Below are 18177 nucleotides of genomic sequence, written 5' to 3' on the forward strand. Positions count from 1 at the left end.
TATACTTCGAGATCGCATACGCCAAAATTTGCAAAAAACAAACATTCAGAGATCAAGTAATGAGACAAAACTTCTCGACGGTTATAAACGAAAAATCACGATTTAACGGTTATTTTAACTCCGATTTTGATGATTTTTTACTGCTACACTCCTTGACCTTATATGAATACAATGAATAAATTCGATCTTTAATTTAAAATATTTACACTAGTGGATTCCACAAAATCTTATGTCATACTTAATGAACATATGAACAAACTCTTAAGTGTTAGTGAATCTATTGTTTTGATGAGATACGCATTTTGCGAAACTAGTTTCAACGATCTAACCGTCAAACTTGTTTGTATATGCTTCGAGATCACAGACACCAAAAATTGCAAAAAACAAACATTCAAAGATCAAGTAACGGTACAAAACTTTTCGACGGTTATAAACGAAAAATCATGATTTAACGGTTATTTTAACTCCGATTTTGATGATTTTTTACAGCTACACTCCTTGACCCTATATGCATACAATAAATGAATTCGATCTTCAATTTAAAATATTTACACTAGTGGATACCACATAATCTTATGTTATACTTGATGAAAATATGAAGAAACTCTTAAGTGTTAGTGAATCTATTGTTTTGATGGGATACGCATTCTACGAAACTAGTTTCAACGATCCAACCGTCAAACATGTTTGTATATACTTTGAGATCGCGTGCGCCAAAAATTGCAAAAAACAAACATTCAGAGATCAAGTAATGAGACAAAACTTCTCGACGGTTATAAACGAAAAATCACGATTTAACGATTATTTTAACTCTGATTTTGATGATTTTTTACAGCTACACTCCTTGACCCTATATGAATACAATGAATGAATTCGATCTTCAATTTAAAATATTTACACTAGTGGATACCACAAAATCTTATATTATACTTGATGAAAGTATGAATAAACTCTTAAGTGTTAGTGAATCTATTGTTTTGATGGGATACGCATTCTACGAAACTAGTTTCAACGATCCAACCATCAAACATATTTATATATACTTCAAGATCGCATACACCAAAAATTGCAAAAAACAAACATTTAGAGATCAAGTAACGAGACAAAACTTTTCGACGGTTATAAACGAAAAATCACGATTTAACGGTTATTTTAATTCCGATTTTGATGATTTTTTATAGCTACACTCTTTGACCCTATATGAATACAATGAATGAATTCGATCTTCAATTTAAAATATTTACATTAGTGGAGACCACAAAATCTTATGTTATACTTGATGAAAGTATGAATAAACTGTTAAATGTTAGTGAATCTATTGTTTTGATGAGATACGCATTCTACGAAACTAGTTTCAACGATCCAACTGTCAAACATGTTTGTATATACTTCGTGATCGCATACGCAAAAAATTGCAAAAAACAAACATTCAGAGATCAAGTAACGAGACAAAACTTTTCGACAATTATAAACCAAAAATCACGATTTAACGGTTATTTTAACTCCAATTTTGATGATTTGTTACAGCTACACTCGTTGACCCTATATGAATACAATGAATGAATTTGATCTTCAATTTAAAATATTTACACTAGTGGATACCACAAAATCTTATGTTATACTTAATGAAAGTAAGAATAAACTCTTAAGTGTTAGTGAATCTATTGTTTTGATGGGATACGCATTCTACGAAACTAGTTTCAACGATCTAACCGTCAAACTTTTTTTTATATGCTTCGAGATTGAATACTCCAAAAATTGCAAAAAACAAACATTTAAAGATTAAGTAATAGGACAAAACTTTTCGACGGTTATAAACTGAAAATCACAATTTAACGGTTTTTTTAACTCCGATTTTGATGATTTTTTACAACTAAACTCCTTGACCCTATATGAATACAATGAATGAATTCGATCTTCAATTTAAAATATTTACACTAGTAGATACCACAAAATCTTATGTTATACTTAATGAAAGTACGAATAAACACACTAGTGGATCACTTTCATTAAGCTTTGAGTTCCATTGACAAGGTTTAAACTTTTGAGAAAGACTTCACAACCTTGAAAACAAAAACGCTTTCATTTTTAATATCCTTGCACATTGAATATTTGTAATAGATTAGTAGTGTATGGATGTATTTTTTATGAGGCTCTTATTTTCGAGTGTAGATGTAGTACTTAAACGACAAATGTGTTTTAATGTTTTGAAGTAATATTTATGTGACAATGTGTGGTATGTGCAAATTTAAGAATTTTTTTTTCTTAAGGGATCCTAACGGGTTATAACGGGTCGGGTCACTTTACCCGTTGGGTAAAGTGACCCCACCTGTTAAGGACTCGTTAAGATAACAGGTGTGACACGACACGACCCGTTAAGATAACAGATGTTACACGAAAACGACACGAACACGACTGACACGACCCGTTTGCCAGGCTAGGATCCCCAAATTCTCAGGGCTGGCCCCGAGAGAGCTACCCTGTATCAACGATGTCAATGGTCTACTCTTTAATTAGAAGTGCCTTTATGATGACTTCACTCATTCCATCTGCAGCTGGCAACAAATGTCCACCACCTGGTAACTCATGGTAGTGAATCCATGGAAGCGTTTCGGCAATATAGCGTTGCAGCTCAACTTGGACAAGCTTATCTTCATCACCCTGCCACAGATGGACTGAGCCTTGGTTGCTGGCAAAAGGGTTCTGCAGATCCATAGGATCAAATTCCCAGCTCCCAAATCCAACTACCATGTCGCGTAAGATAGACTCAGCTTCTCCTTGCTGCGTGACATATGCCTGCCCAAACAAATAACAAAACAAAACAAAACAAAACAAAAATCATCAACGCTGCCAAGTTTCTTTAAAATCCTAAACAATTAGCGATCGAATAAGGAAAGTACCTTGTGCTTTTCTCTTCCAGAAACCTTTGCATTCCTAATGATTTCCCAATCTTGGCGGGAAAACACATTCTCTGGTTTACCGGATACAACGCTGGATGAAGGAAAGAATTTCTGAGTGTTCCACCAGTAGGTTAACCAAGGTATATAGTGAGCAACTCGAACCGCCCATTGATCTTGTGGAAGTTGCTTCTTATAGGCATAGGATGACAAGTTTGCAGGAAGTCCTGGCCACCAGTAATTGATCACGGGAGCGATTAGCGCTGCTCCTGCTAGCCTGTTGTAATAAGCATCCCATGATAAACCAAGTCCGAATTCAAAGGTTCCCGCCACAACACTTACTGAAGATCGTAATCCGATTAGTTAAAAGGAAGGTTGAGATAAGCCTTATCTGTTGAAAGTACTTTGAATTTAAATAGGTTATTTATCATTTGTATTATCTATAAATTTGGTTTGAAGAGTTTGTTCTTCATCCAAATACTTCTCCTTGGTTTGAAAAGTTTGTTCTTCATCCAAATACTTCTTGTAATCACTATAAAACAACATCAAATGGAATACGCTCAGATCAACGAGCACAATTCTTTTATGGTATCATCCATTTCCAAGTTTTACGACATATTCCCTTCCCAATACAATGTCTTCTTCCGCTGCCCTCACCAATGTTTCTGTTTTTCTTCCTCTAAAACTTGATCGCCATAACTATCCCTTGTGGCGTGCCCAGTTTGTTCCACTCATTCGGAGTCGCAGTTTGATGCCTTATATTGATGGCACTTCTCAGTGCCCTCCCGCTTTTCTCCTGGATGATGACGGTCAACATACTGACACCATCAATCCTCTCTTTGAACCTTGGATCCAGACTGACCAGATGGTTCTCTCGTGGCTCACTAGTTCTCTCTCTCATCTTGTTATGCATGTTGTCGTCAAATGCATTAGTGCTGCCGAGGCCTGGAAGGCGTTACAGGACCGATATGTACCTTCCTCACACAATCATGTTATTCAACTTCGCGGGGAACTTCTCAATCTCCGCCGTGGTGATCTCAGTATTGCAGATTATTTGGATAAACTCAACACCTTGGCTGATTAGTTGGCCTTATCTGGTTCTCCCATTGCTGACGCGGACTTAATTACCACGATCATGAATAATGTCGGCCCACTGTATGAGAACACAGTTGCCTCAATCCAAGCTCGAGAAACTCCTATCTCGTATGCTGCTTTGGAAGCACTGCTTCTCAGTGCTGAAACTCGTCATCTTACCTTCAATTTGTCTTGCGACACTTCTGCTCCTTCTTTGACTGCTATGGCTGCTACTTGTGGCCGTCGGAACCCTGCTCCTGCAGGTTTTGCGCGTGGCGGAGGCCGTGGCGCTGTCCCTCCTCGTGGTGGAAATCAGACTCGGCCAAATGCTGTTGCTGCTCCTAATCCAGGACGTCCCCATGATGGTATTCTTGGTGTGGGACCCTCACCGTCTGATCGCCCACCCCTTCGCTGCCAGATTTGTCGTCGTAATGGTCACTCTGCCATTGACTGTTACAACCGTATGAATATGTCTTATGAAAGTCGTGTTCCAAGTGCTCGTCTCACAGCCCTTGCTGCACAGTCTACCCGTGTACCCCAGTCTGTTTCTACTGCTCCTACAACGTGGCTTCTGGACTCTGGAGCCAACACCCATATCACCAATGATCCTGGTCAACTTACAAATGCACAGAAGTACACAGGCACAGATCAAGTCGGTGGTGTTCATGGTGGTCAAGGTTTGCACATTTCCCAAATAGGCACATCTTTTATTCACTCTCCCACTAGCTCCTATCCTCTTTCTAATACTTTATATTGTCCTGATGCCTCTCAAAATATATTATCTATCAATCAATTCTCTTCTGACAATGGCTGTTTCTTTGTCCTTCATCCTAATTTCTTCCGTGTTCAGGATATCCGCTCGGGGAGGATCCTTTTATCAGGCCGGAGTAACACTGGTGTTTATCCATATGCCAGTTTTAATTTCAATAAAAGACATGGACTATTTTCGTGCATGGGAGTCAAGGTTGATGATCGTATTTGGCACTCCAGACTCGGTCATCCATCGTCATTTATTTTAAAACATTTAGTTTATACTAGCAAAGTGCCTCTTACTAGGCACCATTTTAATTCTGTCTGTCATTCATGCCCTTTGGGCAAAAGCAAGAAATTGCCATTTTTACCATCAAATTCTATTTCCCATTTTCCTTTACAACTTATTCATTCTGATGTGTGGACGTCCCCTACTTTGTCAATTTCTGGTTTTCGATATTATGTGATTTTCATTGATGATTTTTCGCAATATACATGGCTATATCCTTTAAAACTAAAATCTGATGTGTTCTCCACATTCATTAAATTTCAAACTGAAATGGAGAATAAATTTCAACGAAAAGTCCAAACTTTTCAAACGGATGGTGGAGGAGAATATATTAACAACAATTTTAAATCTTATTTAGAAAAACATGGCATTCATCATCAATATACATGCCCTCACCATCCTGAACAAAACGGTATGGCAGAACGTAAACATCGTCATTTGGTTGAAACTGGTCTCACTCTTCTTGCTCATGCGTCCATGCCACAAACCTATTGGGCTGAAGCTCTACATACTGCTAATTTTTTAATAAATCGCCTGCCAACTAAAGTTTTGAATTTAACTTCTCCATACACAAAATTATTTCACCGAGAACCATCCTATGATTTTTTTAAGGTTTTTGGGTGTGCTTGTTTTCCATACCTACGTCCATACATGTCAACAAAATTGCATTTTCGTTCTAAAAAATGTGTTTTCTTAGGTTATTCTCAAAATCAATTAGGGTATAGGTGCCTTGACCCATGCACAGGTCGTGTCTTCATGTCTAAACATGTTCTTTTTGATGAAAATTGTTTTCCATTTCATGCAAATCTCAGTGTTACTCCCGTACCATCCTCTCTGCATGATAACGTCCCATTATTCTTGGGACCCCTGAACTCACCTTTCCATCCCCCCCAAATTCGCCACCTAATCCTACTTTATCCCCTACTTCCATTACCCATTCCAACACTCTTTCAGAAACTCACCTTCCCTCACCCGTCTCTATCACACACCCTTTGACTCCTATTTCCTCTCCCATCCACTCACCTTTACCCTCCTCCCACCCTACCCTACTATCCCCCCCCATTTCCACACCTCCAGTAAACAATCAATTACCTTTAACGTCACTTTCGACAACCCCATCAGCTCTAGCACCCCCCACTATCCATCTTATAGTTACACGTGCAAAAGATGACATTTCTAAACCTAACCCTAAGTAAGCCCATACTTCCACCATCACTGCTATGTCAGAACCTACATGCTACAGTCAAGCTAATAAATTTCAGGAATGGAGGATAGCTATGGCTGATGAATTCAATGCCCTACAACGTGCGGGCACATGGTTTTTGGTACCCTATACTCCTACCATGAATGTACTACCCAATAAATGGATCTTTCGTATTAAACGCAAGTCTGATGGGTCTATTGACAGGTTTAAGGCTCGCCTTGTGGCCAATGGTTTTCATCAACAACCAGGTCTTGATTATGGTGAAACTTTTAGTCCAGTGGTGACCCACTCAACCATTCGTCTTATTATTGCTATGGCTGTTCATTTTTCATTGCCTATCCGCCAACTGGATGTTCAGAATGCGTTTTTACATGGTTCCATATCTGATGAAGTTTACATGAAACAACCCACGGGTTTTGTTGATCCTCAATATCCCACACATGTCTGTAAATTGCGCAGATTGTTGTATGGACTTAAACAGGCCCCTAGGGCATGGTTCCAATGTTTTTCTAATCATCTGGAACACCTTGGTTTTGTGGCCTCCCAAGCAGACTAATCTCTTTTTGTGTATTGTCATGGTTTAATTCGTATTTACTTATTAATCTATGTCGATGACATACTTATCACAGGCAACAACATTCAGTGTATCAACTCTTTGATCAAGGACATGGGCTCGGTTTTTTCAATGAAAGATCTTGGTCCTCTCACTTATTTTTTGGGTATGGAGATTCATCGCTCCAGTCATGGCCTTCATCTCTCACAGTCTAAATATATTTCTGATTTGCTTCAACGTACAAACATGGTGGACTGTAAACCGGTCTCCACTCCTGCAGTCAGTGGCAAACACCTTAGCTTATATGATGGCGAACCCTTACAAGACATCACCGAGTTCAGGAGTGTGGTAGGTGCGCTCCAATATCTTACTTTCACCCGCCCTGATATTGCCTTCTCTGTCAACTAGGTTTGCCAGTTCATGCATCAACCAACCACCACACACTGGATTGCTGTTAAACGCATCCTTCGCTATTTGAAGTCCACTCCCGATCATGGACTTGTGTACAAACCTGGACCTCTCACCCTCACTGCCTTTGCCGACTCTGATTATGCAGGAGACCCCGATGATCGCAAATCCACTGGCGGTTCTTGTATATTTCTTGGTCCAAACCTTGTGTCCTGGAGTTCTAAGAAACAAAAATGAGTGTCTTGCTCTAGCACAGAATCAGAATACAGACAACTTGCCATAACTGCAACTACTATTTCATGGTTTCGTCAACTCTTTAAAGACCTGCATCTTCATTTGTCTCCTCCAAAGGTGTGGTGTGATAATATTTCTGCAATCTTCCTTGCCTCTAACCCTGTTTTTCATGCACGGACCCGTCATGTGGAAGTTGACTATCATTATATTCGTGAGAAGGTTACTCGTGGTGAACTTCAGGTGGGCTATGTCGCTACTCAAGATCAGGTTGCTGATTTTTTGACTAAAGGCCTGTCTACTTATCGTTTCAACTATCTTTTATCCAAGCTTCCCGTTCGCCGGCGACCACTCAGCTTGCGGGGGTGTGATAAACCAAGTCCGAATTCAAAGGTTCCCGCCACAACACTTATTGAAGATCGTAATCCGATTAGTCAAAAGGAAGGCTGAGATAAGCCTTATCTGTTGAAAGTATTTTGAATTTAAATAGGTTATTTATCATTTGTATTATCTGTAAATTTGGTTTGAAGAGTTTGTTCTTCATCCAAATACTTCTCCTTGGTTTGAAGAGTTTGTTCTTCATCCAAATACTTCTTGTAATCACTATAAAACAACATCAAATGGAATACGCTCAGATCAACGAGCACAATTCTTTTATCCCAAACATATCAAACTTTAGGGAAAAATTTCAGTACCGAACGATGCATCATCTGGTACCGAAGGAGGCTTGTTGTGAAGTCTTACCTATGAGGGATGTACTGGAGACACTTCCAAATGGCCTGTCCTCCCATTGAGTATCCAATTACATAAAATTTGGATCCGAGTTCCAGCTGATCACCAAGCTCCTCTATATCTAACGCCAATCTCTTCGCTGTTCGCTTAGGATCTGGATCACTTTCACCGTACCCTGGTCTGTCGAAAGACACAATGTACACACCTAAATCTTCAATAACTTCCTGAGAAAACAAACAAAAAACATCCGCCACGAAATCAACCAATATAGAGTTGAACTGAAGAATGACAGAGAACCAATCAAGGTAGTACCGGAGAGACAGATGTTGCAATGACTGGATCATGTCGGGAACTACCGAAGGGATGAACAAAGATAATGTTATACTTGGCCACTTGTTTTGGAACACCATGTTCCTTGTAGGCCAAAAATCTTCCATCCCTTAGCCTTATTCTAGGCGATGTGACGGGTGGACCGCCAGGCGAACCACAGATGTTCGGAGGGGGTGTTCGGGCGGCTGATACGCCCACACCAGCAATCCAACCAACAAGATGAATGTGATCCTCTTAAACATCTTTGAGAATGAAGAATGAAACTTTGCTCAACTGCAGTAAAGAAGCAAATACAAAAATAACATCACACTTGTGGACATTATATAATAAGTTTTAATTTTGGTATATTTCCCTCAATTAAACTGGATCACTCAATTTTTTATGAGCTCCAATATAAACAGGACATCTAAATCAAACAAACACCAGGAAAAAAGGTATAAACTATAAACAATACAAATACAAACACACTTTACATTTATCGAAAACGATACTCTAATTCAAGAGACGGATTCTAATATTTAAGAGAACGCGGTGTTCTAACCAACATGGTTATACTAGTTGTTTCTATAGCGAATACAATCCATAAATAAGTTGGAAATAAAAAGATGCACTCCTTTGTTTAACCGAAACCACAAGAAAAGAGATCATATGCACATAAAAAATCGTACTTCCTAATGTGCTTTTTTGGTAAAAACTTACCACCAACGCTCCTCCCTCTGTGATAATTATATGTTTATGCAGAAGAAAATGGCAGAAACGGGCTGAGTGAGCAGCTGCTTTTAGCTTTTGTGTGGTGCTGAAGCTGCCGGTGTCGGTGGGCTGCTTGTTTTCGTATTGACAAACGAAGAAGATAGAGAAGTAATGAAGAAAATTCATCCATCACAATGATGAGAAGTCAGAAGGGATATAAATTTGTTAGACATTTTTAATTCGTTGTGGTGTTTGGTATCGCGTTCCACCTAACACAACCAGCCACATAGAAAAATCCATCCACTGAGTCATCAGTCATCAGACCCATCACAAATGTGGTTTGCAATGCCATTACAGCATCTCTAAACATGTTGTAAAAACAACTAAAATTTTATTTTAATGAGTCAAATTTAAAAATAATATTGTTGTAGCAAAAAGCTGTCTTCAGTCTTAACGAATTTGATCAAGGTCAAAGCCACACACGCGCCCACGAGGTGGAGGTTTAGCCAATATATCTCTGAAGCCTAATATGGAAATAGTGAGTTTTTAGAGCTTAAGTGCGTAGCAAAAGCTTACCAGAAAATGGTGTTGATGCAGTATTTATAGGAAGGTGGGCAGTCATAACGTTAGGATTTTTCCTTGCTCATGACGGTTTCCCATTGGTCAAGGTGTGATATCCATAGGATGGATAACGAAATAATTATCCCGAAGATATTAACTATGAGATAATACCTTGGGATTATCAAGTATCTTTGATTGATTGTGATGAGAATTCCTTACTTATTTGAGTTGATTTTCAATCAGGAATGTATTAATGATAGAATTTGGTGACTAATCCTATCATTAATGTATTTAACTTTTCCATGTTACGATAGGAAACTTGGTGATGTTGTATTCCGCAGCTCAAGCCTTTAGGGATATTGAATTGCGCGTGTGAATATTTGTGGGCCCTACCATTTAATGTGGGCTTTCTTGGTTTTTTAGAAAAAAACAAATCACATGTCTTTTTCGGGATTTTTAGAATTAGTTTTTGCTCCACACATATCTCTAACAGACTATATAAAAAAATCTCTATTATAACATAAGGAATAGTCACTTTTCAAATTTATAGAGTAACTGTCCATCAGCTAAATATTAAAAAAAAAAAATTAAAAGTTGACCCTTGAGCAACGCAAAAAGAAAGAAATATAAGATTGTTGTAGAAATGGTTTTTTTACACAAGTACCATTTGAACTTGCAAGCATGTGCGATAATAATACCTAAACTTTCAATTTTTATTTGTTACCACCTGGACCCTCTTAAGTGTTGGAATGTACCACCTACGTTACTTTTCATCCATTATGCTGTTAAAACATGTCACCTGAAGAGATTTTTTCATCAATTAACTTCATGGGGCTATTTAGAATCAATATGCTCAAAAATAATAGTGTCTGAGTTAATATTGTGCTAAAATTGGGGGTTTGTACAACTCCAGTTTGGAAATTCCCTTTATAAAAGTTAGAAAAATTCACATTTGTATAAATTAAGATAAATCACACACCTACTTGCTGATCTAAAAAAAAAAAAATAGTGAAAATACATTGTAAATGAAAGACTAGATTTTGTACAATTTTACTTCAATTCTTCAACAGTCCTTGCAAAATCAAATCAGAAATCAACTTCTTCCTTTCTCTTCATGACCTAACTCCAAGTCAGCTAAAAATTTGCCTTTTGCCTTTGTATAAATTGACATCAGTGAGCCCGAAAAAGTGAATTGACAAAAATATCCCTCCATGTGAAGAGTGATTGACATATTTTAACGGAAAAATAGATGAAAAGTAATGTAGGTGGTAGATTCTAAAGATTAAGAGTGTCTAGGTGGTAAAAAATAAAAATGAAAGTTCATGTGGTATTGGCGCACATGCTTGCAAGTTCAGGTGGTACTTGTACAAGAACGTTGTCCTTGGCCGGAATTGGTTACATAAGATAAAGGTAGTTCCGTCCATTTACCACTAGTTACTCTGTTACCCGGCTCCCGGCAGAGTAAAAGTAATAAAATGAGATCAATCAGCATAGCAATCATAGTTAAGAGAATGAAGCTTCAACACCTGATGTACGAATTAGCATAACAATCATAGTTAGGGGTCAACATACGAGTTTAAAAGAAATCAACCTAGATCTTGACCCCCAAGATGACAGTACACTGGAGTCAAAGACTAAAGAATGCGCTGTGTACATCAGCCTCGATCCCAATAGACCGAAATAGAAAGCTACGATTGACTCGAAGCTAACCGATCGAGAGAAAGAACTGTTGACCAACTTCAAGTGAGCTAACAAAGACGTATTCGCATGGCCAGTAGATGACATGCCAAGAATTGATCCCTTTGTGATTTGCCACCGTTTGGACCCAACTGCTAGACCAGTTATCTAGTGTAAACGGAACCATGGAATAAAGTGAATTAAGATCATAGAGACGGAGATCGGTAAACTTAAAGACGCCCAGTTCATCCTTGAAGTCCACCACCAAGACTAGCTAGCAAATGTAGTGCTCGTGCAAAAGATGAATGGAAAGTGGAGAACATGTGTGGATTTCACGAATTTGAATAAAGCCTGCCCAAATGATCCTTATCCATTTACATAGATTGACCTCTTAGTAGATTTAACCGTAGGACATGAGCTCTTAAGCTTCATGAACGCTTACTCCGGGTACAACCAGATAAAGATATATGAACCGGACATTGAAGCAACATCCTTTGTCATTGACCGAGGTACGTACTACTATAAATTTTTGACCTTCAGACTTAAGAACGCAGGGGCAACATACCAACGACTCGTTAACCGGATCTTTAAGGAAAAGATCGAAAACACAATGGAAGTCTATGATCTTTAAGGAAAAGATCGAAAACACAATGGAAGTCTATGTAGAGACATGGTTGTCAAAAGCAAAGAGAAGAATGACCACATGACACACCTCCATGAGTCGTTTGACCTGCTTTAAAAGTACAACATGAAGCTGAATCTAGAAAAATGTACCTACGGAGTAGCATCATGCAAATTCTTGGGTTACATGGTTACTAAGCATGCAATTGAGGCTAACCCAGACCAAATCAAGGCTATCATAGAGATGAAATCGCCCATAACCATGAAGGAAATACAAAGCCTAAAGCGAGTGGCAAACCTCAACAAATTATTTTCACGAAGTGCAAACGGTTCTTTACGGCAATAAAGAAGAGCAAGGGTTTATCTAGACAAATGAATGTGAAGAAGCCTTCACGAAGCTTAAAGAGTACATCTCCAAACCCCCGCTATCCAAACTAGTCGATGGAGAAGACTTGTACTTGTACTTGATTGTGCAATAAGCGTATCTCTAATCCGAGAAGACTCAGGGGAGCAGAAACCGGTATACTACATATCAAAAGCTTTTCTCGAACCAAAGATAAGATATCAAAAAATGGAAAAGCTTATCTTGGCACTAGTAATGGTAACCAGAAAACTCCAGCCATATTTCCAGTCGTTTAGAGTGGTCTACATGATGGAGTATCTGCTGAGATACATCTTGCACAACCCTGATGCCTCGTCTATAGTCACTAACTAGGCTATCGAACTAGGGCAACACAAAATAATCTACCTGCCCAAGACATCATTAGGCTCAAGCACTAGCAGACTATGAAGCTGAATTCACTCCAGCAACTCAAAATACTGCGGACACAGCAAGTCCCTAAAGCCTTCTAGAAAATCCCTGCATTTGGAAACTTTACGTAGATGGATTATCCAACATACATGGGGTTGGCGCATGAATGGTATTGCAAACACCAAACGAATCTATACTCAAACAGGCTTTGAAACTTGGGTCAAGGCAAGCAACAATGAAACAGAGTACAAGCCCTCTTGATAGGGCTCAGAGTCGCAGAAGAAGTCCAGATAAAGAAACTGCTAATTCATTGTGACTCGATGCTCATAATTAATCATATCATAGAAGACTACACCACCCATCATCCTACCATGAAACTCTGCCTAAATAGGGTCAAAACACTATTCAAGAAATTTGAAAGGTATGAAATTACAAAAATCCCTAAAACAGAGAACAACCACGCCGACACACTTACTGGGATAGCCTCGAATGTAGATTACTTCCTTTGGTGGACGATCCGCTTTGAATATCTAGAAGTCCCTAAATCCATGAAATGAAACCTCAGGTGGTCATTGTTATTAATGCTCAAGAAAATTGGATGGATGAAACCATTGACTACATACGGGAGGGAAAACTACTGGAGGACCATAACATGGCCGGAAAGTTAATCTAGAAGAGGCCAAGATATATGGTCATTCACAGAAAGCTCTACCGATGCTCCTATTCCGGATGTCATACCTTGTGCGCCACACCATAAGTTGGCCTACAAATTCTATATGATATCTACTGCAGAGTCTGCGGCAATCATGCCAGAGGAAGGTCGTTGGCCCAGAAAGTGATAACAGCAGGCTACTATTAGCCCACCATGCGGGAATACGCAATTAACTATGCCCAGAGTTGTTACAAATGCCAAAGGTATGCTCTTATGAACCATTAACATGCAAAAGAACTCAATACTCTAATAGATTCATGGCCTTTCATCCAATGGGGCATCGATTTAGTAGGGCCCCTTAAGAAAGTCTCAAGGAACAAGAAATACCTAATTGTGGTGACATATTACTTCTCGAAATGGATAGAAGTGGAACCTTTAAAAGAATCACTGCCTCGGTTGTCAAGTCCTTCGTTTGGAAAAATGTCATCAAATTTGTAATTCCCCACATAATATTGATAAACAATGGGCTACAGCTCACCAGCTCTAAAGTCACAAACTGGTGCAAAGAGCTTGAGATCCATCACCTTACTTCTACTCCAAGATACGCACTAGGTAACGAACAGGCAAAAGCCTCGAACAAAACCATTTTGCAATGTTTGAAAACAAAAGACTATAAGAAAAGTAAAGCAAGTGGCCAGAATAATTAGTCGAGTCGTATGGACGTATCGCACGACAATCCGAAAAGCCATCGGGAAATGCCATTCTCCATGGCCTGTGGAACGGAGGCCGTCATTCCAGTTCAAGTCACAACTATGCCGAATTTGCATATTGAAGAACGGATCACCCTAGAAAAGGAAGGGATCTTGAAGACTGATCTCGACTATGCGGAGGAGCGTCGAGAATGCGCTCAAGTTTGACTAGCATCCTATCAGTAGTAGATCCAATCATATTACAACAAAGGTGTCAAGCCTAGAAGTCTGCAAGCTGAGGACTTGGTCTTGAGAGAAGTTTTTTAGAATACCAAAATCCGAGGAGAGGGCAAACTCAGGGAAAACTAGGAATGATGGTACAAGATCGCTAAAGTAAGAGGTAACATAACCTATCACTTAGACTACATGGAACATAGATTACCAAGAAATAGAACAATGCCAAGCTCCGAAAATATTATCCATGAATGGGCTATCTGAACTACACATAGTTTGATTCCTTCCCCAGGATATGTAGGCAGTCCGCTCTGGACCTGATTGCAACACCACCGTTTGTGCGAAGATAAATCCATGGAGAACTTATCTCCTTACACCCCGTCGTAGGCTTATCGTCAAAAGTGATCCCTGATGTAATTCTTACATCATATCATCTTTTTCTTCGAATTACACCAATGATTTGATTCTCCATCTTAGAGATATATAGGCAATCATTTCCAGATTCAATGATACCCCATTTTCAATCATCCTATTTTGATTTTGAATGAAGAAGTCTTCTTTAAACATTCATCGCTTTTTTTCTTTCTCTTTTATGATGCAGGGAACATCTCATAAGCTTTGAAAACTTCGCACTAATGCAAGTCTAAAAAGTTCAAAGTAACATTGTCAGAGGAGTCTCCCTTAGCCCAGTGCATCTTGAATGGTTAACAGCTTGAGAGACTCGAACCGTAATAAGCATGGTAACAGTTGGTTGGCTATAGGCACGGGCACATGGCGTCCTGACCTGGAAGTGCAATGCACCATCCGGTCTCCAGAAAGTTTATACAAACTGAAATTGGTACCAGGCAAAATATCCGGTATATAAAAATTATAATCTGTTGGACTGACTAGTCAAGCCCGCTAGCAAACTAAGATAGATTTGTTAGTTAATAAATTGAAGATTCAATTACCAATTTCAATTACCAAAAATTATCATAGTCAGCAAGGCAGCAGTTTATTGCAAATTATTAATGTCAAGAGGGCAAGATTGTGAACACATACCATTTAAATGTTCAACTAATATATGTCTCATGTATGTGTATGTGAAATATGTGACACAATAAAAATAACTTGAACACAATATATTTTTGGCTGGAAAAACCCACCTCTGGGTTAAAAAACTGGGGACTCTTCACTGAGTCCAATCCACTAGTGTAAACAAAGGTTCATTCAAAGACCACACAAGCTCAATTCTTAGACGAGATAGATTCCTTTGGTCTCCACTGAGCAACTATACCTTTATGCAACGCTTTACACGAGACTGATTCCTTTGGTCTTCACGAAGTGGCAGCTCCTCCTGAGCTCATCACCTTGTGGCACCGAGATCAATACGATCAATGATATGATATGATTTTATAATATGCATATGAATCTGGATTCAAATGACAATTCAGATTCTCTAGTCAAACAGTTGAAGGAAGAATCTAACTTGAATCCAAAAGCTTGGTCTAAAAAGTGAATTTAAAGCTTAAAACTAGACCAAGACATAAATGCAAAACCTTAAAACAATGCAACCCTAATATACAATGATTGGGTGTTTAATGCATGAGGAAGGTTTAGCAGTTAGGGTTTCATAAATGGAGAAGATGCAAGCTTAAAGCCTTTAAGGCAACTATCTTTCTCTAAAAACTAAGTTCTAAAACCCTCAAGAACAATCTAAAACCTTAGAACTAAATATACCCAAGGAAATCAAATTTTCCATCAGCCAACTTATCCCAAGGACATTTATCAACTGCAAAAGAGATCTAGGAAATCAATAGCCAAAAAACTGACTACCATAAAAAAAGTGTTAGTCAGCCCATGTGGGCTGTCTTAATCTGTGTTCCTAGACAATTGGATGTCAGCGTGCAAAGCTGACTAGACAATCAAACTAGACAGAATGCAACACAAAAAGAGATATGAAATGCACATGCATGAACAAACCTTTTGATGTGAAATGAGCCATTTCATGAACATTTCCTCCAACAACAACAACCCATAGTTGGAGTATATTCTAAAGCTAGATTGAGTATATGGTACACAAATACAATATTTGACAAGGAAAGCCAAACACTTAAAACTAGACTTTACAATCTCCCCATTTGGCTTTCCTGACAAATACCCCAAGCCTAGAACTAATTTCACTCCCCCCCCCCCCACACTCAAGAGAAGAGCCAAGGTATGAATCCTGCATATGAACAATTCTTGACAAGAACAAGTGAAATTTATCATGGGTAAGAAAAGGCTTGCAAGGTATAAAACACAACAAAAATTTTCTCCACCATTTTGTCATGGTAAGATAAAGACAAGGTGGAAAAATGGATAGAATAGTCAAATTTGCTGCAAAAATACAGAACACGAACAACAAGAGCACATCAGATAAAGAATTGGCAATAGATCATATGGATAAGCCCAAGCAAGGTGTAGCAACAATGAGACTAGAAATGAGTAAGCACAAAAAAATGCATGCGTAGTGGTTTAACTCCCCTTTAATGGAAATTCCCCCATAAATGATGCTCTTCATGAAAACACACTCCCCTATAATTCTAAATTTTAACTTCAATTATTCGATGAGGGACAATGACTCAACAATCGAAGGCAGTGACTCAACAAAAAGAAGAGATGACCATTAAAACATAAAGTTGAGCGTAGACATAAACAAATGAACCCAAACAATCGAAGGCGACTCATTAAGATGATAGAGATCAAGATAACATTTAAATCTTTGCACCAATAAACTACAGCTGAAGCACAACCTATGAGTGGGATAAAATAGTTTGAGTATCGATGCTTCCAAGAGATATTGATAAGACAAGTGTTTGGCAAAATAATATGCAATGCAATTCTCAAGAGACAACTCTTCAAGGGCATACAAAGACAGTAATACAGAGATATACACTTGCTCATGATGCAATTGTGATGTGTCAAGGTAAGGGATATGTTTGGTGATAGCTATCTTGAAATCATAGAACCAAGCACATAATCTCAAAAGCATTTCCAAAGTTAACCAAGCTTTTAATAATCCATTGACTTTTAGAAACAACACTTCCTACATAATATAGACAATGGACAAAACTTGCAAAAAGCAAGGCATAAGCCTTGGAGGAAAAACTAACTTTGGTAAAGAACTTTGAGTGATAATGCGAGAATTACTTGACACACAAATTAAACCCTCTTTTTGACAATTGTAGCAAAGTATGTAAGTAGGGATCGTTCTAAACCGGGGATTAGGAGGGCTTGCTAAAACCTCTAAACTGACTCAAAAACAAAAAGAAACAAAGTTAAAAATGTAAACAAAAGATTTTAAAACAAGAAAGTAAAAGGGGGATTTGAGTTTGGTGAAGTTGAAAGTAAAAACGAATAAACTAAAAACTTAAATAGATTTTAAACAAATTTGGGTTGAATGGATAATGGAAGGCTAGCTAAGGGGTTCTTCTCCACACATGTCTTGCTTGCATACAAAATGATTTCCAATTGCTCTTCGATAAGTTATGAATACTCAACGCCCCAAATTAACCGTGAATTGCACTAATTAACTCTCAGTTTTTCAACAAGTTATTAGATTGGATGATTGCATACGACAACCCAAAACATTCCCTACAAGTTCCCTACATGAATTGCATAATAGAGATACAAGCAAGAATCATTAAGTTCTATGAAAAACATAAGCATTGACGAGGCACTCGTTACTATGATTTGCATGAAACTTATGCCAAGAATTTACTTAACGTGATTGTGACTAGCAACCTTCACTACTTGTGAATATAAGTTCATAACGATTAGGTGAAACTCCCTTATATTCTAGCGTCAAATTCA

General features: G+C 38.4%; 1 pseudogene; it reads right to left on the reverse strand.

Moving 5' to 3' along the window:
- Nucleotides 1-1367: 1367 nt before the first annotated feature.
- LOC126629748 (uncharacterized) lies at nucleotides 1368-8733 on the reverse strand (annotated as a pseudogene).
- Nucleotides 8734-18177: the final 9444 nt, after the last annotated feature.

This window comes from Malus sylvestris, chromosome 7 (genome assembly GCF_916048215.2).
Source record: "Malus sylvestris chromosome 7, drMalSylv7.2, whole genome shotgun sequence".
Classification (NCBI taxonomy): domain Eukaryota; kingdom Viridiplantae; phylum Streptophyta; class Magnoliopsida; order Rosales; family Rosaceae; genus Malus; species Malus sylvestris.